We start from the raw sequence: 24,139 nt of genomic DNA, 5'->3' as shown, positions 1-24,139 counted from the left end.
TGTTAGTCATTTGTGTTTTGGTTTGCATTTGTTTGCTTGTGGGGAGGCAGTGTACCTGCACTCCTGTCCTTTTTGCTTTGCAGTGTTTAAAATGAGATATAACGACAAACTCTTTAAAATACAGAAACACTTCTGGATGCAGAAGAAGAATGTCTAAAAACAATAATGTGGAATAAACTTTATCCCTTGAAAACAATCAAATCTTGATGGGCTATTTACCGGGTTAAGTGGGGCCAAAACGAGAGAAATAATAAAGGAGCCCCTCTCGCTTCCGATTATTTCCGAAAATCATTTTATTTTACAAAATTTGCCAAAAACGTGTGCAAGAAGAAAAGGATAGTGATGCGCTTAAGCGTGAAAAGAATACGCGTATTATCGCACGGTCGATGTTAAGATTTAAACACCACAGCAGCAACCAACAGTGCATTTCCAGTTCTTTTTTTGGGGAGGGGCGGTCTTTTCCCCCTGAGGGGGCGGCCCTACTGCAGACCCCGCTGGACCCGCCTGTCCTCCGCCCACGTCTCGGCCGCAGAGCCCGCCTCCCCTCCCCCCCTGCCGCTGCGGTCCGATCCCTCCCGCCGACCGGGTCCCCGCCCCGCGCCGGTGGCGGCTGGGTCCCGTCCGCGGCGGCTCCGCCGAATGACCCGTAGTAACCCCGTCCCGCCCCGGGCCGACCGCGCCGCGCTCCCCGGCCGGAATTCGATAGGCCCAGCCCCGCACGCGCCACCGCCCGCGGGCCAATGGGCGGCGGCCTCTCTGCATATGCAACGAGCGCCGGCCGGGGGTGCGCGTCCCGGGCGGTTCGGCTCAACAGACGCTGGTCTGCCGGCGCCTGCGAGCGACGCAGCGTGTGTCGCCGCGGCCGGGGCTGGGACGAGGCGGTGGCGGCGGCGGCGGCGGCGGCTGCGGCCGGGGTAGCAGAAGGTCGTCCTCTCGCAGTGCGGGCGCGGCGGCTGCGCCGGGGTCCCCAGGAGGCGGCACGGGGCGTGAATTCTCTGGGGCGCAGCCAGGCCTGCGCGGGCCCGAGGCTGGAAGAACGGGGGCTCCTGCGTCGCGGTGAGTGCGGCGCCCGTTGTGGGAGCGGCGGGGGCCGGTCGGCGGCGCGGCCTCGGCGTGCGGCCGGGCTGGGCCCGAGAGCCTCCCGGGCGTGGAGGTGGGACGCGAGCGGCCCGGGGGGCCCCGGGTGCCCGACGAGGCCGCGGAGCCGGGCCCCGGGGGTGGGCGCGCAGGCGGCCGCGGGGTCGCGTGGCGGCCCCCGGCGTAGTGGGGGAGGCAGCCCGGCAGGGTGGGAGGCGCCGCCGTGGGGTCCGGGAAGCGGGTGACGTGGGGCCTGGGCCGAAGGGCTCACGTGAGCTGGGGGAACCGCAGCGCGGGCGTCCGCGCAGTCCGGGGGAGGAAGGATGCCCTGGGTCCTTCCCGGCTCTGTAGGGGCGGGCGGCTTGGCGGGCAGTGGGGGGTGGGGGTGGGGGTGCTGGCATCTTCCTTTGGGTGGGCCTTGACGCGGTCCCTGCGAGGATATAGCCCTGCGATTGCGGGAAACCCTGCTGGAGGGACGCGCGGGGGTGTCTGTTGCTGCCGGCTGGGGGCAGAAATTGGGTGGGTGAGCGGGGTCGACCTTGGCATTTGTTCTGGCCCCCTGGCTGGTGGGGCCACGGTTGGCCGATGGTTGGGGTTGAGAGTTGCAGGTTTACTTTTCCGTAAGTGCGTTTTAATTACACATCCAGTAATAGAATGTGTAACGCCGAGGTGGTGCTCCTTATCAGCAGCCCTGCGGGGGAGTAGTTATCGGGCCCGCTCCATAGGTGAGCCACCTGAGACGCAGCGACATTTAACTGGTTTCCCCGGTCTGGATTTAGAAAATGTGCTCTAAGCTGTTGTATGTATGGCCCCTCCAACATGGAAAGGGTAGAACAACGTCTTTAAAATTATATGGCAGCTAGAGAGGGAATAGGCCTTGCGAAAGCGATTACGGCTGAATACAGTGACACATAGTTGACATTTATTGAGAGTTTATTACATGCCGGGCTCTGTACAAAGTGCATTAGACGTGATATCTTCACACAGTTAACAGCTCTCTGTTGCGGTGCTCATTCCCATTTTAGAGCTAGAGAAACCGCAGTTTGGACACATAGCTTGCCCCAGATCACAGCAAGTAAGAGAAGCTGGGATTCAGACTAGGCTGTCTAAAACTCCAGAGCTCTTGAATCTAACCACTATATTATGCTGCCTCTCTTTGGTGGCTGGCTGAATTGTTGCCACGGTGGATTTTTTTTTGGGGGGGGCGGGCCCTGGAGAGCTGTAGTTTGAAGACCTTTCATGACCACTGCAACCTTGTTTGTGTCCCCAGGTTAGTCCTGGGAGGTGAAGGTTGTCGCTGAGTTGGCTCCTGAAGCGAATTAGAAGGTTATTACAGGGAAGAGGTGTGGTGACGTGGTAGTCAGTTGCACAGACTTCATCCTTTTGTTTTCTGGCATCTTCTTGCACGGTTCTGACCCTTAGGGATGACTAAGACTTCTGTAGTCACTGTGGCTTGTTCTTTAGGCTTTTCGTGCTGTCTCTCTCTTCTTTTATGAGCAGGGTCCAGGTGACAGGTCACCTGGTGTCTTTGGGTCTCAGTTACTGGATTTATTAAGATGTGTGGTCGGGATTCAAAGCTGAAATATTTTTTCAGTCTAAAATGTCCTTGAAGGGAGGAAGGAAGGAAGGAAGGAAGGAAGGAAGGAAAAGGGGATGGAGAAACGAAGGATGGATAAATTATGAGCGGAAAATCATGCCCACTGGTTTGGGGGGGGTCAGATTTTAGGGCCTCAGGATCGTTCTCATTGCTTATGTGCTTCCCTGCTTAAATGACTACTTCTATTCCTCATTCAATTAATTGCTCAGCTACAGCCTTTTAACTCCTGTTATATTTTAGGCACCATGTAAGTGCTGGAAATATAGCAATGAACAGAATTGAGGTGATCCTTGCCCTCATGGAGGAAACGTATGAAGCAAATCATCCTCCAGATAAATATATAATTACAGGTTATGAGAAGTGCAATGAAGGAAAAGTGCTGTGTGAATGAAGAGTATAGTGAGGATTGCGATTGAGGTGGAAATGAGGGAGTTTTTTGAACTGACGTGAGATTTTACAGTCTTGCGTTCTGAGTCTGTAATCGAATGTACATAATGCGAGAGTTTGAGAACTTTTGAACGATAACATTCCTTTCATTTCACGGTGTTGGTTCCTACCCAGCGTACTCTAGCTCACATCGCAAGATAGAAAAATGAGATGGGGAGCTTTTTGAAGCATTTTGCCTCCCGGCCTAAATGTTCCTGTAACACTTAAAATTTCCCCTCCAAACAAGAACGTTTGGGAACCAAGGATCTTTAGGTGAGCTTTGGACTTGATGGGATTTGGAGGTTGTCAGGAACGCCAGGCCAAAAAAGGTGACAGGGTTTTCTCACTTAGGTAAGCCAGCATCATAATGATCGAAGGTAACCAGAGTAGTTTACACTTAAAATTCTCACCTCTTAGGAGACAAAATAATAATGTGGTTTGGGAAATACCAGCTGTTAAGTATATGGATATTTCAGTTGAATGTGTATTAAGCCAATGCAAATAATGCATTGCAGTACGCTTACTCAATGCCATCTGCCTGCACAGCACCGTTGGTGTGCCGTGTGGAATAAATAAAAAGATGAATTTGATAAAGGCCCTGTTTTCAAGGAGATTTAAATTTAATGAATACTAATACTCAGATTTAAGTCCCCCTGTCTCCCTTCAAAGTACTATCACGTTAGCCCGTTTGATCCTCTTAAGAGCCTCATATCATGAGCAGAAATACTGAGAAAAAGGAAAATTGGAGGTAGAATTGCCAGACATGGTGATTAATAGTTTGCAGGTTGAGAGAAGGAGATGTCCAGCGATTACTAGTTTTACTGTTTTGGAGCCATCAGTGTGGAGGTGGTGGGTGAACCCTCTGGCCTGGGTGAGATTGCCTGTGAAGAGACTAGAATATGACCTGGGGGAGGCCTGGGATAGAGCCGGGTAGAGGAGGCACCGCAGATGGGAGGAGTGGCCAGGGAAGTGCGGGCACAGTCCGAAGCAGTGGGCCTGCAGGGGTGGGGGCTCCAATGAGAGGGGAATTGAGTATTGTTTAAATTTAAAAGCCGATGGGAAGGTGTTCCTTGGAAGGGAGAGGTTGAATACAGAGAGAAAAGTGCTAGCTTCTTTGTGCAAAGTTCCTGAGAACTTGGGAGGGGGTGGGATCCAAGTGAGGCCAGCCCCTTAGCTGGGAGGAGGGACACCCCTGCTGTAGTAGCCCAAGGAAGGCCTGGAATTGATTTTTTGCGAATCAGTACCTTCTAGTGGAGCCCTGGCAATTTCCAAAAAATTGCCAAGAATTGTTAAGTTAAAAATCAGCCCATCTTTAGCTGACTGATAGGGTCTTTACAAAACCTCACTATAGAAGCATCATGTGAAATTGATTTAATACATGGTTTAGGTTTGATTTTATCCACTTTAATAGGGAAAATCCTTTCATCTGACTTGTGATTAGTTCTCTTCTGAAAAAGGAGAAAAGGAGAAGATATAAACATTAAATCTTGTGATATCTTCTCGTACATGCTATTTTTAGTTTCATAAGAAAGTTTTTAGACTACTTTTGTTTCCTTGACATTTTAAATGCCTTAGTTCTTTTAATTTCAAAGTTTAGCTTCTGTTTTTACTGGAGTATACTTCCATACTTCTAATGTTTCCCACTTTGAGGCCTAAAGAATTGGTAGATAATGGGGCACGTAGGTGGCTCAGTCAGTTAACTTTGGCTCAGGTCATGATCGCATGGTTTCATGAGTTCGAGCTCCGCATCTGGCTCTCTGCTGACAGCTTAGAGCTTGGAGCCTGCTTGGGATTTTGTGTCTCCCTCTCTCTCTGCCCCTCCCCTGCTCACACTCTGTCTGTCTGTCTCTCAAAAATAATAAATAAACATTAAAAAAATTAAAAAAAAAAAAGAACTGGTAGATGATTCAGTGGTTTCAACTGATCTGCTAATTCTTAAATAGAACTGAAGATACCTAAATAATCTTTTGGATAAACCACCTCCAAATACAGGTTTCTACTGGTTTCTGAAGGTATTTGTCATAAGAGAATATAGTGGAATTGATTCATTCATTCACGTGCGTATTTAGTGCCTATCTTGCGACACACTGGGAATTTGCAAATGATTGCTGGTCTCTGTTCTCAAAGAGGTCCTCATGGTTCACGAAAAGAACGAGGCGTATGGACATTCTATGGTGTAGGCGAAGAAGGTGTAAGCGCAGATGGATTGCAGTATGGTACTGTACAGATGGAGCAGAGGAGGGGAAGGGGGAATCTTCACAGTGGAGGTGATAGCCTGGTTTTCTAAGATGAATTGGGCTGACAGGTGAACAAGGGAGCCAGGGAATAGCGTTTTACCTTGAATTTAGTCCAGGTGTGTATGTTTGCAAATATGTACACACTGGAGATGTTATAATGATACCAAAGACTATTAGAAAAATAAAACGCTTACCCTGCTACCCTAACATTGACTGCGCGGGAGGTGAAAAAGCTGTCCATTTTCCTGTCCTGTCATGGTCAGCTTTGTTAGCCCCTACTTGATTTAGAAAGCAACCACAATTATATTTTTCTGGTACAAATCCTGGTTTTTCTTCTAAACTAACGGTCTTTGGAAGAAGGCTAATAGCCGACACCTTTACGATAATTAATACTCTCTCTGGTCAGATGCTCGTTCTGTTTTCTTCTCAATTTTAATAGTTTTTTTTTTTTTGTTTTTCTTTTAAAATCCTTTTTATTTCACAGATGAGGAAATTGAGGCCCAGGGGATCTAAAGTGACTTGCTTAAGGTGTGCTGGATCTCCTGTCAGGCAGTTTGGTTCCAGAGTCTGTGTTATTAGCCCAGGCACTGGGCCTCCTCTCCGGGGCTCTTCCCTCTGAAGACACCATTATATCAGGAAAGGAGCCGCGATGACATTCAGGACAATATTTATTTTGATTACACATAGTTTTACTGCCCTCCCCCAGCCCCCACAGCCCTGTTTTTACAGGGAGAGCATAAAGAAAGAGAAATGAACTGAATTGAGAGAATTTAACTAGAATTTTCTTCTTGTACTCGAATGTGAATACTTAAGGATATATCCTCCTGTTCAGGAATCATTATCATTGCCCTTTTGGAATTTTTTGGATCAGGAATATAATGCAGTTTGGAATGCCATAATCTAATTATCACGTTCCTTTTTAATTTTCTTTCTGTTAAAAAAAAAGTGCTCTCTGTATGTCTGAAAAGTATTTTATAATGTTTAATCCAAAGAAAGAGACCTGTTTCCCTCCCTCAAATCCTCCACTGTCAAATCCTCCATGTCAAACCACTGACATGAACTTGGTGATCTGAATTTTATTATTTGTCTGCATTTCTGTACAGTTTTACTGTCCCCCAACAGTGTATAGTATTATGTGTTTTTAAACTGCAGATAGTGTTGTATGTATTTTGCAACGTACCTTTTTTCACTCCTTATCACTTAATCATTGTGGTTTCCTCCGTTGCATTTCATCAGAGTAGGTATGTACATATCTGTGTAGTTCATTTCTTTTCACGGTGACGTGCTCTGACATTTCAGGGCTAGACCACATTTTATTTCCCCTTTGCTCTGTTGCTAGACCTTTAGGTTGTTTCCTTTTTTCCTTCGTTTGTCCTTCCAAATATGAGCATAAGTGTTCCTGACCATCATCCCTTGTGTCCTTCCACTGTTGACACTGTAGTCATCCTTGCTCTTTTTCTTTGTTCTGTATATTTTTCCTAGCTCCGCTTTCCTCCAGTCTTGTCATTGTTTGACTTAAGGTTCTTCTGTCTTAGTTGTAGTGCAAAACCACAGTGGATGCTTTTCCTTTAAAGTTCTTTTTAGTAACTTTTAATCAACCTTGTTTGACTTTCTTCGCTTTTCTCCTTTTGTTCCTAGGCAGTTTTGCACATATTATATCTAATATTTCATTGTAAGTTTCATAAATGACTGTAGGGATAATTCATATGTGCCCTTCCCCTTGGGAAATTTTTGTGCATCTACTTTTGATTTGGCCAGTTCTGCATTTTAGTGCTTGTTTAAATAATTTTTCTCTAAAATGTGCTCGTTTCCGTTGTAATTTGGTGCGTCGGAATATGGACTCGGAGTTAAGATTGCTTGGATTTGAGTCCCGGCTCTAGTTATTAGCTGTATGACCTTGGGCAGCTTGTTTAACCTCTCTGTGACTCCATTGCTTCTTCTGTAAAATAGGGATCATAATAGAATCTACCTGTAGGTTGTTATAAGGATTTATGTGAGGTAAGTGTCTGCACACAGTCAGCACTTCATAAATGTTAACTGTTTTAACTGTATTTAGAGTGTGCAATATATTCTAAGCTATCCACTTTTTAAAAAATGTTTTTAATTACTTTTGAGACCGAGAGAGACAGAGCATGAGCAGGGGAGGGGCAGAGAGAGAGAGAGAGAGAGAGAGGGAGACACAGAATCTGAAGCAGGCTCCAGGTTCTGACTGTCAGCACAGAGCCCGATGCGGGGCTCGAACTCATGGACTGTGCCTGTGAGATCATGACCTGAGCTGAAGTCGGCCGCCCAACCGACTGAGCCACCCAGGCGCCCCTATCCACTTTTTATTATTGCCTTCTCTTCTGAAGCAGCATTATTATCTTTGCATATACAAATAATACTTCAAAGAAACGTCTAATGTATTGTAACCTTTAGTTAGGGGAGACTGAGAAGAGATATTGTAAGTAGGAGAAAATTGAGAGGGACATTACCTAGTTTATTGTATTTTAACACTAGTAATTTAGGATTTATCTTGTGCTTTCATTTTCCAGAAATGTATATAAAGCACATTGAAATAGGTTGACATAGTGTACTTATCATTCAAGTAACTTGTTAACAAGAGTCCCCTCTTGTTTTAAATACCTTTTGTGATATGACCTTGACAATGATTCAGGTGGCATTCCTAAATGCATTAATTATCCTATATCATCAACTCTGCTGTGGGGTGGAGAAGGAATCATTGCCAACCATGTGTATAAAACTTGCTATGTAAATTTGAGCTGGTTCCTTAACCTTTCTAAGCGTTTCATTTCAGTTTCTTTAACATAAATATTTTAATTAACATAAATATTTTAATTCTCCCTCACGGAGTTATTGTGAGCATTAAGGGAGACAACAGATGGTAGTTCAGGGCACACAGTTGACCTCCTGTGTTAGTTGCTTGCCGCCTTCTCTGTCTTCTCTTTTTCTTCAGTTTTTTCTTCTTTGTTCTTCCACCTTCCTTTCTCTGCTTTTTAATTGATATACAGAAATCTGCATATATTTAATGTATACAGTTGGAGTTTGTACATATATACACCTATGTAACCGTCACCACAGTCAAGGTAATTAATATATTTATCACTTCCAAAAGTTTCCTTGTACCTCTTTGTCTTTTGTTTGTTTTGTTTTTCTGTGTCCTTCAGGAGTAGTTTTTTGGTAAGCAATAACGAGGTATTATGAATCCAGTATGTGAGAGAATCCGTCATATAATAAAAGTGTACGTCATTTAAAGAGGAGTAGGAACTTTTTCTTAAAGACAAGAATGTTCAAGCTGTAGGAAGATATGCACGAGATGTGGTTAATGTTGAGTGAGCCATGCAGAGGTCAGAATGGTTGTGTTTGGCCAGGGCATCCAGGGAAAGGTCAGCTGAGCAAAAGGAGACATAAGTTGGATTTGAAGAAAGAGTTGAGTTTGAGTTTGGCGCACAGATGGGATGTCCAAGGCAGTTGGGGAAGAGCAGGGCTGGCAGATAGAAAGGGAACTAGGAGAGCTGTGTGGATAAATCACAGCCCAGGGGGAAGCACAAAACAGAGGGTGGAAAAACAAAACAATTAAGAGCTTGTGAAACTTTATTCATTGATTCTTTCAATTGAGACAATAATTGCTGAATGAATGGAAGGTTCTAGGAGTAGGAGGGAGACTGCTCAACCAGCAAATGAGGAGGCTCATGTGGGCTCTGAGTTGTTGCCCGAAGAGCATTGGGGGTCTGGCCCAAGGTGTTTCTAACCCTGTCACCATGGCTGCTGATGTGCACTGGCCATATCGTGCCTGGCGGTGTGGTGTTTTCCACACCAGTTAGCCTTTCTGGAGTTCAGTTTCCTTGTTTGTAATCCTTTCATGCTCAGTAGTGTTGTGATCTTCTCCATCAGCGTTCTTTTTCTTCACCTTCCTTTCCTCTTCCTCTTGTCTCAGGATTTTTGTTATCTGTGCCCTGTTTCTTTCTTTGGTTTCTTTGAAATTTTATTAGTTTGCTTTGGGCATTTCTCTGTGTGTTCATTTTATGTGTTTACTGCTCGGAATTCGCTGGGGTATTTGCATGGGTTTTATTAGATAGTAACTATGCTGATTGCTGCAATAGATAGCTCTTAACCTTTGAATATTATTTCAGTTCTGAATTGATTTTGTGGAAATGTAATAGAGTTCATTTTTCTTCATTGATGTTTCTTCTGATGTTTCTGTAAAATATTCAGTATCATTTTGGCCAGGATCTTCAACCATATAGGTTTCTTATTCTGGACCTTGTAGTAATCCTCATTCTGGACCTTGACTTTTTTTTTTTTTTTTTTTTTTTAACTGTAACAGTGAAACAACCAGAAATTCCTCTCTTCCCATTCGGGACCGTTGATCTCTGGACTTGAAACCTCCTGTTGAGTTTTAAAAAAAAATTTTTTTTTTTTTAATGTTTATTTTTGAGAGAGAGAGAGAGAGAGAGAGAGAGAGAGAGAGAGAGAGCGAGCAGGGGAAGGGCAGAGAGAGGGAGACACAAAATCCAAAGCAGGCTCCGGGGTCTGAGCTATCAGCAGAGCCCTATGTGGGGCTTGAACCCATGAACCACAAGATCATGACCCGAGCCGAAGTCAGACACTTAATCTAACTGACTAAGCCACCCAGGCACCCCTGAGTCATTTCTAAGATGAAGCATGGAGTTTATTTTAGTTCATAGACGACCAGAATAAACCACAATTAATCTTAGAACTGTATTTGACATAATTTTAATGTAAACAGAATTAACATTAATTGAAGTTATACCACATGGACCATAATACGTTTGTCATTATTTTTTTACATATCCATAGTGAATATTTTCTTAAGTCATTTTCCTTTTGAATTGTAACTCCTGGTGTTGCTGACAGGCTAGAGTTTAAGAATTTGTATTCATCATTTACCCTGAAACTAAGCCTCTCTTTGTAGACTGTATGCTTTTTTAGACAGCATAGCACTCTCTTTAGAAATTCATAGTGTTTGGTTTGTGTGTCATTTACTGAGGCATAAAAGGAATTCCTGTTTTATCTAGTAGCATCTTGAGGTGGGAGCATTGTGAGAAGTGGCAGCTGGCTAGGAGCTTGGTGTGAGGTCAGGGAGGGAGCTCATGGGACCCCAGGTGTAAGGAAGGAGATTGGCCTGGGAGAAAAGGGTGATGAAAAGCTTGAGCTTTGGGACCACACTGTTACTTGAATCCCCAAATCTAGTTTTGTCTCATTTTTATGAGCACAGCAAACTCCTTAACCTCTGAGCTTCAGTTTCTTTCGGATAAGGATGAGCCTTTCTTGTCGGGTCCTTGTGTTCCAGGTGTGTATGCAACCCATCGCTAGGGTGCAGGAAGAAAAGGTTAGAAACTTTACTTCTTTTTAAGAATTTCTATGTTTTATGCATGATTTGTAGTATTTACAGTATGCTAGGACAGTAGTACATATACACAGTATTAAAGGTACACGTGTTTGGAATACCAGTAGTTTTTACCAAAAGGGGCTTGTTGTGATCCTTCAAGTTTAGAGACTGAACTCTTAGACCGAAGCTAGGTCGGTGCTTGGAGGCTTATTAGTTTGAGGCGGCTTCAGAGATGAATCGAGTTTGGGAAGAGTTTCAGGAGCTTCGGTTAATGGGCTCTGGGAAATGAATTGAAGGGTATTGGATTTAGGGAGCGTGTCTCTGCAAGTTCATTTGAAAAGTGGTGCACATAGTAAAACTGGCATGTGTAATGATTTGAGTTAGTTTATGAAGTCTTAAAACTGTATATTTTCACACTATATCGTGTTAGAAGACTACATGGTAGAAGTTTGGATGGGATATAACCCAGAAACATGAGTCAGTATTAAGGAATTGCTCTTGATGCGTTGATAGTTTACCCAGGTAACTGAGAGCTGACTGCATGTGTGTTTAAGTTAATAGTGTTTGTTTGTATTGTATGATTTCAGTGGACAGGCAGGTTCACTGTAGGTGATTAATTATAGCTTTGTATTTCTTGTTACTGATTGATTTCACATTGGCTTCATGAAATAATAAATGTGTTTGTTATCTTGCTAGGTAAGTCTGGAACATGATGTGTTTCTTTGGGGCTCCTTAGGGGACAGTAGCTGTGTTTAATGTATCCCTGCGCTAGAAAGAAAGCTCTGTGAGGACAGGTATATTTTTGTGTTTTATCTACTGATGCACACCCAGTGCCCAGCATATAGAAGTAACTCATATTTTGTTGCATGAATTAGTGTTTGCATCCCGGCACAGTAAAGGATGTGAGATAGGGTCTATTAAATTGAGTTGAGAGACTTGAACATAACACCAGAAAAATTTTGGAAGGCCAACAACCTGACCCAAAATGACCAGTATATGCTTATTAGTGGGAGCTCAGGAATTCTGAAAGAGCGGACTTACTATTGATAAAATATGCATTTGAATAGCTAGCTGGTTGAGTAATATGTACAGATTATAATTTAGAAATTCCCTGATAAGGAAGATGAGAAAGTGTGATAGATTGTCTCAGGCCAGGCCAAGTACTTGAGCATTAATATTATATCTACTTGTTGCCTTCTCTGTAGCCTTTGACACTCCTGACAGTGTCCTTATTGACCTTCATCGTCTGCCCTTGGTTTGTAGAACAGTGTTCTTCTTTTTTTTTAAATTAATTTATTGTTTAATTTACATCCAGTTAGTTAGCATACAGTGCAACAAATGATTTCAGGAGTAGATTTCTTAATGCCCCTTACCCATTTAGCCCATCCCCCCTCCCACAGCCCCTCCAGCAATCCTGTTTGTTCTTTATGTTTAAGAGTCTCTTCTGTTTTGTCCCCCTTCCTGTTTTTTATATTCTTTTTGCTTCCCTTCCCTTCCCTTGTGTTCATCTGTTTAGTATCTTAAATTCCTCATATGAGTGAAGTCATATGATATTTGTCTTTCTCTGACTTGACTAATTTCCCTTAGCATAATGCCCTCCAGTTCTATCCATGTAGTTGCAAATGGCAAGATTTCATTATTTTTGATTGCCGAGTAATACTCCATTGTGTGTGTGTATGTGTGCGTCTGTGTGTGTGTGCGTCTGTGTGTGTGTGCGTCTGTGTGTGTGTGTGTCTGTGTGTGTGTACATCACATCTTCTTTATCCATTCGTCTGGACATGTGGGCTCTTTCCATACTTTGGCTATTGTCAATAGCGTTGCTATAAGCATTGGGGTGCATGTGCCCCTTCGAAACAGCACACCTGTATCCCCCTAGTAGTGCAGTTTCTGGGTTGTGGGGTAGTTCTATTTTTAGTTTTTTGAGGAACCTCCATACTGTTTTCCAGAGTGGCTGCACCAGTTTGCATTCCCACCAGTAGTGCAAAACTGTTCCCCTTTCTCCACATCCTCCTCAACATCTGTTGTTGCCTGAGTCGTTAATTTTTAGCCATTCTGATAGGTGTGAGGTGGTATCTCATTGTGGTTTTGATTTGTATTTCCCTGATGATGCATGATATAGAGCATTTTTTCATGTGTCTGTCCGCCATCTGAATGTCTTTGGAGAAGTGTCTATTTTTATCTTTTGCCCATTTCTTCACTGGGTTATTAAGTGTCTGGGTGTTGCAATTGATAAGTTCTTTATAGATTTTAGATACTAACCCTTTATGTGATATGTCATTTGCAGTTATCTTCTCCCGTTCCATCGGTTGCCTTTTAGTTTTGCTGATTGTTTCCTTCGCTGTGCAGAAGCTTTTTATTTTGATGAGGTCCCGGTAGTTCTTTTTTGCTTTTGTTTCCCTTGCTTCCGGAGACGTGTTGAGTAAGAAGTTGCTGTGGCCGAGGTCACAGAGGTTGTTGCCTGCTTTCTCCTCGAGGATTTTGATGGCTTCTTGTCTTATGTTTAGGTCTTTCATCCATTTTGAGTTTATTTTTGTGTATGGTGTAAGAAAGTGGTCCGGGTTCATTTTTCTGCATGTCGCTGTCCAGTTTTCCCAGCACCACTTGCTGAAGAGTCTGTCTTATTCTATTGGATATTCTTTCCTGCTTTGTCAAAGATTGGTTGGCCATATGTTTGTGGGTCCATTTCTGGGTTCTCTATTCTGTTCCATTGATCTGAGTGTCTGTTCTTGTGCCAGTACCATACTGTCTTGATGATTACAACTTTGTAATACATCTTACAGTCTGGGATTGTGATGCCTCCAGCTTCGATTTTCTTTTTCAAGATCGCTTTGGCTATTCGGGGTCTTTTCTGGTTCCATACAAATTTTAGGATTGTTTGTTCTAGCTCTGTGAAGAATGTTGGTGTTATTTTGGTAGGGATTGCTTTTTTTTTTTTTTTTTTTTTACCTTTCTAACTGGCTTTTGTGGCATCTGTCCTTATAGGTGAATATACTATTTTTGAGGGATTTCATGGTTTGGACTCTAATGCAGGTAGGGTCAGTGATGACTCTAAAATCCACATCTACACCTACAGCTCTGTTGGGAGCCCCAGTCCTATATTTCTGACAAAAATCTTGAATATCTCTCCTGGTCATTCCCACACACTTAGTATCCAGCCCTGTCCTCGTGCAGTCTCCCATGTGGCTGCTTTTCCTCCCATTTCCTCCTGTCAAGTACAAGTCACCCAACGTTCTAGAAGTGTTGATGCTAATCTTCCACGATTAATCTTCACATTCCCCATATCCTATTGGCTTTACTTGAGAAAAATCTCTACAGTTAATCCTTCTTCTGTAACTATTGCCCTAAACTTTGGACCTCTTTGTCCTTCACTTGGGCTATTCCAGTAACTACATACCTGGAATCCTTTATGGTTTCTTTTCTGTGATAGCCCAAGGAATCATGATAAAACAAATTGGATCAACCAACTGCTTTGCTTAAAAAATCCACCTCATTCTATCTGCTACCTGTTTCTATATTTCATTTTCACTTCTAACTTCCCTCATTTTCTGTGTTGCATCTGTCAAGCCACTTGGGATTACTCATTCTGTATTTGTTCATGCCTCTGTGTGTTAGACAGGAAGGGAGGGGGGATGAGTCAGTGTAGCTCTGTCTGTGGGACCGAGGAGGACCTCACAGAGAGGCTTCAACTCAATCTTGAAGGACAAGTTTACTTTGGCAGGCTTTTTAGCGTCTCTTAATTCTCGCAAATTCTCTTAATTCGACTCCAGTTTTAAGTTCTGGAGAGAATATTCTCACATCAACACGTCCATGTGTTTGATACGGGCCTCCTAGCTCATAGGCTGCTGGGTCCCTGTGAATGTCACGTTTGCTGTGGTTGTCTGGGGTAGAGACGGGAGCGGAGCGGTGTCACACACTTCGGACAGAAGCAGTGTTTCTCTTCGCAAAAGTTGCAGGCCAGGCACTGGGCTGTGCAGGCAGCCTTGCTAGCACGGGAGAGGATTCCGTAATCAGAAAAAAGACTTAGAAACAAATCCTTTTTGGGACGTGGGAACTGTGGAGGAGAGGGATTGCCTGGGTGATTGTTTGCTTCTCGGATCTGCCCCTCAGCTTTCTAGGACTTAAATCCAGCCATTGGCTCAGTTCTGAGTTTTCTTTAATGCTGCTTAATTTATTGAATAATCTTTTAACCACTGCTCTGAAATACTGCCATTGTCAAATATCAAAATCCAGTGACTGTTTCTGGTCTTAAAATTCTGTGCCAGAATAGTTAGCGTTCCTTTTGACGTCTAACAGGGCAAGTATGTACCAAGTATTCTTGTTCTCACGTTTTATTAGCAAATCTTAAAAGGTTTTTTTCTAGGGGCGCCTGGGTGGCGCAGTCGGTTAGGCGTCCGACTTCAGCCAGGTCACGATCTCGCTGTCCGGGAGTTCGAGCCCCGCATGAGGCTCTGGGCTGATGGCTCAGAGCCTGGAGCTTGTTTCCGATTCTGTGTCTCCCTCTCTCTCTGCCCCTCCCCCGTTCATGCTCTGTCTCTCTCTGTCCCAAAAATAAATAAACGTTGAAAAAAAAGTTAAAAAAAAAAAAAAAAGGTTGGGGCGCCTGGGTGGCGCAGTCGGTTAAGCGTCCGACTTCAGCCAGGTCACGATCTCGTGGTCCGTGAGTTCGAGCCCCGCGTCAGGCTCTGGGCTGATGGCTCAGAGCCTGGAGCCTGTTTCCGATTCTGTGTCTCCCTCTCTCTCTCTGCCCCTCCCCCGTTCATGCTCTGTCTCTCTCTGTCCCAAAAATAAATAAACGTTGAAAAAAAAAAATTTAAAAAAAAAAAAAAAAGGTTTTCTTCTAGATACACTTTGGAACTAGTATCAAGTAATCATACAAAAGAAACAAGTAACAGAGTTCTACCAGGATTTTGATTGGGATCGCATTTGGTTTATAGGTTAGTTTTGGCAGAATTATAATGATCTTTGCTACCCAGGAACTAACTGGTCTGTTTTTGAATTTAGTGTTCATCAGTAGCATTTTATACATGTGTGCATGCATACACTCATATGTTTAAGTAAGGTGTTGTGTGCATGAGGTATTTTAAAGTTGCTTTATTGTTGTGGCTAAGATCTTTTCTCTTTTCATGATCTTCTTTTTTTAAGTAAACTCTACCCCCAACCTGGGGCTCGAACTCATGACTCCAAGATCAAGTGTTGCATGCCGTACCGACTGAGCCAGCAGGTGCTTCCCTCTTCCCATTTTCTAACTGGTTACTACAGGTATATAGAAAAACCACAGACTTATTATTTACCTAGTGTCCAGATATCTGAGTGAATTCTGTCTGGATAGTTTTCGGATGATTCTTCTGGATTTTCTTGTCAGACCGGCAATGATCTACAAACAGTGAAGGTTCTGTTCTCCTTTTCCAGTACTCCTCCTCATTTCTTTTTTTCACCGTTGCACTGGCTAAGCTGCAGTGCTGGGCTCAGAGAAAGGCAGTGAGAGCCACAAATATGAGCCATATACATGACTTTAAATTTCCGGTAGACATAGTAAATAGAGTAAAAAGAAGCAAGTAATTTTAATATGTTTTATCTAATCAGTGTATAGTCGTGCCCCCTGAGCTGAGTTTCGCTGTCCATGGTTGTAGTTACTTGTAGTCAACCATGGGATGCTCCTGCCCCTGACCTGTCCTCGGAGGGCAGTGGGAGCTGGAGGCTGCCTCTCTTCCACACCTCTCTTCATCTGATCCCTTAGGCATTTGATCGTCTTGCATCATCACAAGAAGGGGGAGTGCAGTGTAGTGAGATGTTTTGAGAAAGATTACATTCACATAGCTTTTGAAAATTAAGTTTTTAAATCTTAATTCCAATATGGTCAACGTAACTTTCATTACAGCATGTTGTTGCAATTGTTCTATTTTATTCGTTGTTGTTGTTAAAGAAGACAGTTCAACCATTCGAGTTGAAGACCTAATTCGTTTTACTAAATGATTCACAAATCAGGCAGCATCCCCCCTAGCAAGGAGCGGGGAGCGCCAGGGAGTTGTACCTAATGGAAGATTTGTTTTTAACGTGACTGACATGATCGCACTTTTACCTCCTACTTAAACTGCTAATGTAGGGGCACTGGGTGGCTCTCAGGTCATGATCTCACTGTTTGTGAGATCGAGCCCTATGTTGGGGCTCCATGCTAACAGCGCAGAGCCTGCTTGGGATTCTCTCTCACTAGTCTCTCTGCTCCTCATCTCTCTCTGTCTGGAAAAATAAATACATAAACTTAAGTAAAAATAAAAATAAGCTGCTAGTCTAGAGAATGATAACAGAATTCTGCTGTGTAATACAAAAGTATGTTTGGTCTTTGTCCCCACTGCTGGTACCCAGCTCCTAAGACCCCTTAAAATTTCCCTGAATGATAGGAATCTTTTGTTATTCATAAACACTCCCTTTGATCACACCTGAGTTTATGCTAATGAAATGACTTAGGGCGGGGGGGGGGGGGGGTCTCTAGATAGCCTCTGGATGGGGCTGGTCACCCCAGAGACCCAGTGATTAGAGGGTTTAAACCTACAGACCCACACGTTGACCTCTGAGGAGGAGTGAGGGGCTGGAGATAAAAACTCGAACAATTAAATTGGTTACGCTTCCGGGTTCACCGGGTTGGTGAAGAGCCGGTGCTGGGAAGGTGGCGCACCTGGAGAGGGTTTGGAAGTTTCCTGTGTCTCTCCCTCCCCCTATACCTTACTATATGTACCTCTCCCATTTAGCTGCTCCTGAGCTGTTATTCTTTATAATAAACCACTAAACATAAGTAATGGGTGTTCCTGAGTTCTGTGAGCCATTCTAGCAAATTATTGAACCTGAAGAGGGCATTGTGGGAATCCCTGATTTATAACCAGCTGGTGACTCATGACTAGCAAGTGGGGAATACTCTTGTGAGACTAAGCCCTTAACCTGTGGGATGTAGCTCTTGTAAAATAGTACAAAACCGTCGGTCAATTCTAGCTTTAATAAAATTGTCTTTGAAACTACTATCAGGGGCACCTGGGGGGCTCAGTTGGTTAAGCATCCAACTTCAGCTCAGGTCATGATCTCATGGTTTGTGGGTTCGAGCCCCGCGTCAGGCTCTGTGCTGACAGCTAGAGCCTGGAGCCTGCTTTGATTTTTGTGTCTCCTTCTCTCTCTGCCTCTCTCCAGCTTGCACTTTTGTCTCTGTCTCTCTCTCAAAAATGAATAGCACATTAAAGAAAAAAAAAACTATGTATATGCACATGGTGGAGGACTTTTTAAAGTAATTTCTTAGCAGAGTTTGTTTGCAGAATAAGTTTAAGTCTTTGCCTGTCTGAAAATTTCTTTATTCTAAATGCAGCTAATGAGGAATTTAGCTAGGAGTACAATTCTAGATTTAAAATTCATTTCCCTCAAAACTTTGAAGGCATCCTTGACAGCATTTAAGGCCCGTCTCATAATCCCAGGCTGCTCCCTCTTCTCCAAACCCTTAATTTAATCACATCTACAAAGATGCTTTTCCTAAATAAGGTAACATTTACAGGTTCCAGGGATTAGGGGCTGATACCTGTGGGGTCATTTATCAGCCTGCTTTTATAGGTACTTAGGAGTTCCTGAATACCTCTGCGCTTCTGTAGATGCTGTTACTACAGCCTGTCGTGTCCTCTCTCGTCTCCTTTGCCAAAGATAATGTGGATCAGCTATGTTCTTTTTTTTTTTTTTTTTTTTTTTTATGAAATTTATTGACAAATTGGTTTCCATACAACACCCAGTGCTCATCCCAAAAGGTGCCCTCCTCAATACCCATCACCCACCCTCTCCTCCCTCCCACCCCCCAGATCAGCTATGTTCTTAGCCAGCCTTCCTTCACCTTTTCCCCCTCCTGGACAGAGGATTGCATTTGTCTGTTCTCTTAATACAGCCTGTGGACTTACCCAGCAGTTTTTGCCAGGTCAGGCCTGTTTGTCGTTTCTGTCTCTGCCACAGGAGTGGGAACTTTCTGAGTACCGTGGGCACATTTCCAGAATGGGAAGCATTAGGTATGGAGCCGAGTAGGCATTCACTAAATATTTGTCGAGGAGATTCAGCATTTATTAAGGGCCAATTAAATACTGTGACCTGTCACGTTGGACCATTTAATTAAAAAAACAAAATAGGGTAAAGTAAGTGTGCACATGTGCCAGGATTTCTCCAGGGCAAATTTTTTTAGAAGGGATTTGCTAGGTCATAGGAACTTACATCTTCAGCTTTGTCTGGGTGCTGCCAAGTTGCTTTCCAAAGTGGCTGCACTTCCCCCAACAAAGCCAAGAGGAGTTTGTTTCCTATATCCTTGCCAAGGCTTGTGATGTGTTTTTTTAATTAAAAAAATTCAATAGGGGGAAATGATAATGTTTTTATTTGTGTTTCTTTGATAACTAGTGGGGCTGACTATTTCATATTTGATGGGCATTGAGGTTTTTTATTCATGGATATTAATAGCCTGTTTTTTCTGCTGAGTTGTCCTGTATTTATAGAAATCCAAATATTGTGGATATGAATTGTTTATATGTTGTTGTCCTTATTTACATATGGATAAACTGGCACAAGAAATAGCAGGTAGATTTATAAGATTCCCCCCCCCCAACCCCCAAAGGATAGATGGGTGAATAAATGAATGATTTGTCTAAAGTCATAGCTAATGAGGAACAGAGTGGGGATTTTGGACCCAGGGATATCTGGTTTTAAGACCTATTCCTTTTTTTAGTATATCTGGCTGCCTTACAGGGAATGAGGAAATTAATAAACCGTTAGTTAGCTCTTACAGGCTCTGTGAGTTTGGGCTGATGTTAAAATATTTCTTTAATGACTATGATGACTGCAAATCTATTTGCTTCACAAGCAATTGAGCAAATCATTGAAATAATGGATAAAAGTGTTGTATACACAGTGAAATAGTGTTTATAAGTTTATTTTTGCAGAGAGATGGAGAGACAGAGCGTGAGCAGGGGAGGGGCAGAGAGAGAGGGAGACACAGAATCTGAAGCAGGCTCCAGGCTCCGAGCTGTCAGCACAGAGCCCAACTTGGGGCTCAAACCCACGAGCCTTGAGATCATGACCTGAGCTGAAGTTGGACGCTAAAACGACGGAGCCACCCAGGCGCCCCGAGACTTTATTTTTTTTGAGCAGTTTCAGATTTACTGCAAAATTGAGCAGAGGGTTCGGAGATTTTCCTGTAAACCCCCAGCCCTCACGTATGCACAGCCTTCCCCATTATGAGTAATCCCACACCAGCATAGTACATTTATTGTAGTCAGTGAACCTAGACTGATAAATCGTTGTCAAAGACCTTATTTTACACTGGGGCTCTCCCTTGGTGGTGTACATTGCATGATGTTTTGACAAATATGTAATGATACGTGTCTATCTGCTGTTATAGCATACAGAGTGGTTCCACCACCGTAAAAATCCTCAGTGCTCTGCCTCTTCATGCTGCTTTCCTTTCGGCAACCTTTTAGTGTCCCAGTAGCTTTTCCTTTCCCAGAATGTCATAAATTTGGAATCCTACAGTATGTAGCTTTTTGAGATTGACGTCGTTCACTTGGTAATATGCATTTAAATTTCCTCTGTGGCTTTTCATGGCTTGATAGCTTATTTCTTTTTAGTGCTGAGTAATATTCCATTGTCTGGATGGACCACAGTTTATCCATTCACCTACTGAAGGACATCTTGCTTACTTCCAGGTTTGGCAATTATGAATAAGGCTGCTATAAATGTTTGTATTTGTTTTTTGTCTTTTGTTTTTCTTTGACACATAAGCTTTCAACTCGTGTGGGTAAATATCAAGGAGGCTCAGTTGCTGGATCATATTGTAAAGAATATGTTTAGTTTTGTAAGAAACTGCCAAACTTGTCTTCCAGAGTGGCCGTTCATTTTGCATTCCCATCAGCAGTGAACGAGTTCCTCTTGCACCGTATTGCCACCATTTGGTGATGTTAGTATTTTGGATTTTGGCCATTATGATAGGTGTAGAGTAATAAACCATATGCTTTTTTCAGTGATAAAATGTCATTTGCTAGTGTGATAGATGGTGTTTTCAGAAAAAACCCACAAATTTTTCTGTGGGTTTTTGGAAGTAAAAATATTTCTAGGAAAAGGCTGGTATTTGGCTCCGATTAACTAGACCACAAGTAGTAATGTTTGTCTCTGTGTGTTTTGACAGATCTTGAAGGAAAGGCGCATACCTTGAAGGCACTAACACGTCCTACCGTTGTCAACTGGTAAAATGTTAATTTTTTAATTATAAAATATTTCTCTTAGGCATAAAATGTATTAAGTTAAAATCAAGTGTGTATAAACGGTCTAAGAGAAAAATGTTTATTAATTCTTCCCATTTTGTGATTGTAGAATAATGAAAGTTAGAAGGTAGCTTTCCTACTAATTTTAAGTCAGTACAAACCCATTGGAATATTAAGGCATGTTATTCACCGATATTACTGATTTTCCTTTTCTCAGTTTAATTTCATTTAAGTATCTGTGTGAATTTGAACTCAGTAGCCTCTTTATTTTGTGAAGTTTAGCACTGATTAGAGTGGTATTATTTCAACATGTGGTAGTCATTTTTTTATTATTTTTAAATTTTTTAATATTTGCTTTTGAGGGACATAGAGCGTGCAAGCGGGGTAGGGGCAGAGGGGGACAGAGAATCTGAAGCAAAATCACAAACCATGAGATCATGACCTGAGCCGAAGTTGGACGCTTAACCAACTGAGCCACCAGCCAGGTGCCCCATGACGGTCATTTTAAATTTGTGTTAGTGTTATTTTAAATTTCTAAATGGATATTTTAACAGAAGTTGTAGGTGCTAGGCCAGGAAAACGGCTGTGGGCTTTTTGTTAATCTGCAGTTAAGTTCTGCACGTCACTTATAGTTGTGATGGGATAGAATGTAGAATGTTTTATTTTTTTCCTTACTGTGGCTTCTGAAGTGAATTAGTGTTTTGAAATTTTGGGGCAAGAATTTGGGGATCCAGTGAACTGAAAATTTTCATCGTAAAAGTAAAATTGAATAGAACTGTTAAAAGGAATAGTCTGTGTTGATAAAATGCTTTGAGAATATAAAAGCTATAAGCATTTTTATCAATTAGAATCATGCTGGTTGATATTTATTTATCTTGTTTCAGAAGATCATTTCAGAGTCTTTGCTCCTTACCCCCAAAATCTTTGTCCATATCGGCCAAATTTACTGATTTTTATGTTATCTACTGATTTTAAAAAGAATCCAAACAGGGCACCTGGGCGGCTCAGTCGGTAAAGCGGCCGACTTCAGCTCAGGTCATGATACCACAGCTCGTGAGTTCGAGCCCCACGTCGGGCTCTGTGCTGACAGCTCAGAGCCTGAGCCTGGTTTGCATTCTACGTCTCTCTGTCTCTCTGATCTTCTCCTGCTCGCACTCTGTCTGAAAAATAAACACTAACAATAATTTTAAAAAAGAATTCAAACAAATATTATGTCTGTTATTAAAGACAGACATATAGGAGTGTGTAAGTAGCAGATAACTTTGCTGTTCCCGTGGTTCTTTTGCAAGGGTGTTATCCCTTACCAATTTGGAGTGTGTCCTTCTAGACCTTTCATGTGCATATCCAAGATTAGCATCTTTTAATGAAGCAGGTGTGATGGAAAAAGGAATATTCCATGCCCATTGATGTGCCTTCACTTTATTTTAGACCTTTCTTTGCCTACAGTTTGAGTGGTGTACTTGGCCGCATGAGGAGTGCTTTGAACTAAGTAAATGTCAGAACACGGTAGGAATCTCTGCAGATTCCTTTTAGTGATTAGTGGGTTTTGGAAACTCCAAACTTTGAATTGCTAGCTAAGAATGGGTCAACAGAATTCAGATTTACAATGAAATTGAAATCGCACATACAATTCACTGTGTATGAAGCAATGGGTATTAAATAGTAAGGCATTTATATAAATGACTACAGTTAGTATTGCCTTTATAGAGGCTCAGCTGGATGGGGTCAATGGGGAAGTGGTTTTAGAGTTTAAGTATCTATTTGGGGGATAGGAAAAAAGTGCTGTGGCAAAGGGACAAAAGTAATTTTGTCTCTCATAATGTTGCCTAGACTTGATCAGGTACCCAAAAAGGGAAAGGACATTTGCCATTGTATACAGGTTAAGTATATTGTGAAGTAAAAGGAACGTCCCAGACGGTTTTGGGGAACCCAGTGTCTTGAATTCTAAAACTTAGAACTCCTCCATGTCACATTGTCAACTGCACATATTCAGAAGGCCTGTGACTTCAGAAATGGTGTAAAAATTGAACTGATTCACATGCAGAGATGTCCATAGTGTAGTTGTTAGATTGCAGTGTTTTATTTGTACTCCTTAAAAAATCTGGAAGAGCAGAGTTTGATTACAGAATTTTATCTTAATACTATTTATTGGTTAGGGACACCTGGGTGGCTCACTCGGTTGAGCATCAGACTTTGACTCCGGTCATGATGTCATGATCTCGAGGCTTGTTAGTTCGAGCCCCTCATCAGGCTCTGTGCTGACAGCGTGGAGCCTGGAGCCTGCTTCAGAGTCTGTGTCTCCCTCTCTCTCTGCCCCTCCCCCACTTGTGCTCAGTGTCTGTCTGTCTCTCTCAAAAATAAACATTAAAACATTTTTTTAAATTAAAAGATAAAAAGGACATGTAGAATTTGAAAGAGAACATTAACATAGAATTGGGCAAAAATAAATTTAGAGCCATTACTGAGGCTATTATCTAGTGTTTTAAGTCTATTATAGATGCTCAGCAAGTTCATTATTGTTATTTATTTTTTTAATGTGAAATTTATTATCAAATTGGTTTCCATAAAACACCCAGGGCTCATCCCAACAGGTGCCCTCCCCAGTGCCCATCACCCACTTTCCCCTCCCTCCCACCCCCACCAACTGTCAGTTTATTCTCAGTTTTTAAGAGTCTCTTATGGTTTGGCTCCCTCCCTCTCTAACTTTTTTTTTTTCCTTCCCCTCCCCCATGGTCTTCTGTTAAGTTTCTCAGGATCCACATAAGAGTGAAAACATATGGTATCTGTCTTTCTCTGTATGGCTTATTTCACTTAGCATCACACTCTCCAGTTCCATCCACGTTGCTACAAAAGGCCTATTTCATTTTTTCTCCTTGCCAAGTAGTATATACATTGATTTTAAAAAGTGTATTCTGTCAGTGATTCTAGTAATTTACATTTAAATACTTTCTGGTAATTTATATTTAAAAATTTTCTTTTTTTTAGTGTTCATTTTTGAGAGTGAGAGCCTGAGCGGGGGAGGGGCAGAGTGAGCGGGGTCAGAGGATGTGAAGTGGGCTCCGTGCTGATGGCAGTGAGCCTGATGCGGGGCTCAAACTCATGAACCGTGGTATCGTGACCTGAGCTGGAGTCGGACGCTCAACCAGCTGAGCCACCCAGGTGCCCCTCTTTAAATATTTCCTAGACT

The 24,139-nt window shown here is 42.7% G+C and overlaps 1 protein-coding gene across 3 annotated transcripts in view; it reads left to right on the top strand.

The window, feature by feature from the left end:
• Positions 1-781: 781 nt before the first annotated feature.
• ACSL3 (acyl-CoA synthetase long chain family member 3) overlaps positions 782-24,139 on the top strand; it is a 74,395-nt gene continuing 51,037 nt past the window's right edge. For 2 of the 3 annotated variants that reach the window (XM_047870028.1, XM_047870029.1), the window contains exons 1-2: positions 782-1,056; positions 20,877-20,934. The gene's annotated coding sequence lies outside the window, so the exon portion shown is untranslated. The remainder of the gene's footprint in view (positions 1,057-20,876; positions 20,935-24,139) is intronic. The other variant, XM_047870030.1, reaches the window with a different exon arrangement.

Source organism: Prionailurus viverrinus, chromosome C1 (assembly GCF_022837055.1).
Source record: "Prionailurus viverrinus isolate Anna chromosome C1, UM_Priviv_1.0, whole genome shotgun sequence".
Classification (NCBI taxonomy): Eukaryota; Metazoa; Chordata; class Mammalia; order Carnivora; family Felidae; genus Prionailurus; species Prionailurus viverrinus.
This window is presented reverse-complemented; position numbering and strand designations above follow the sequence as displayed.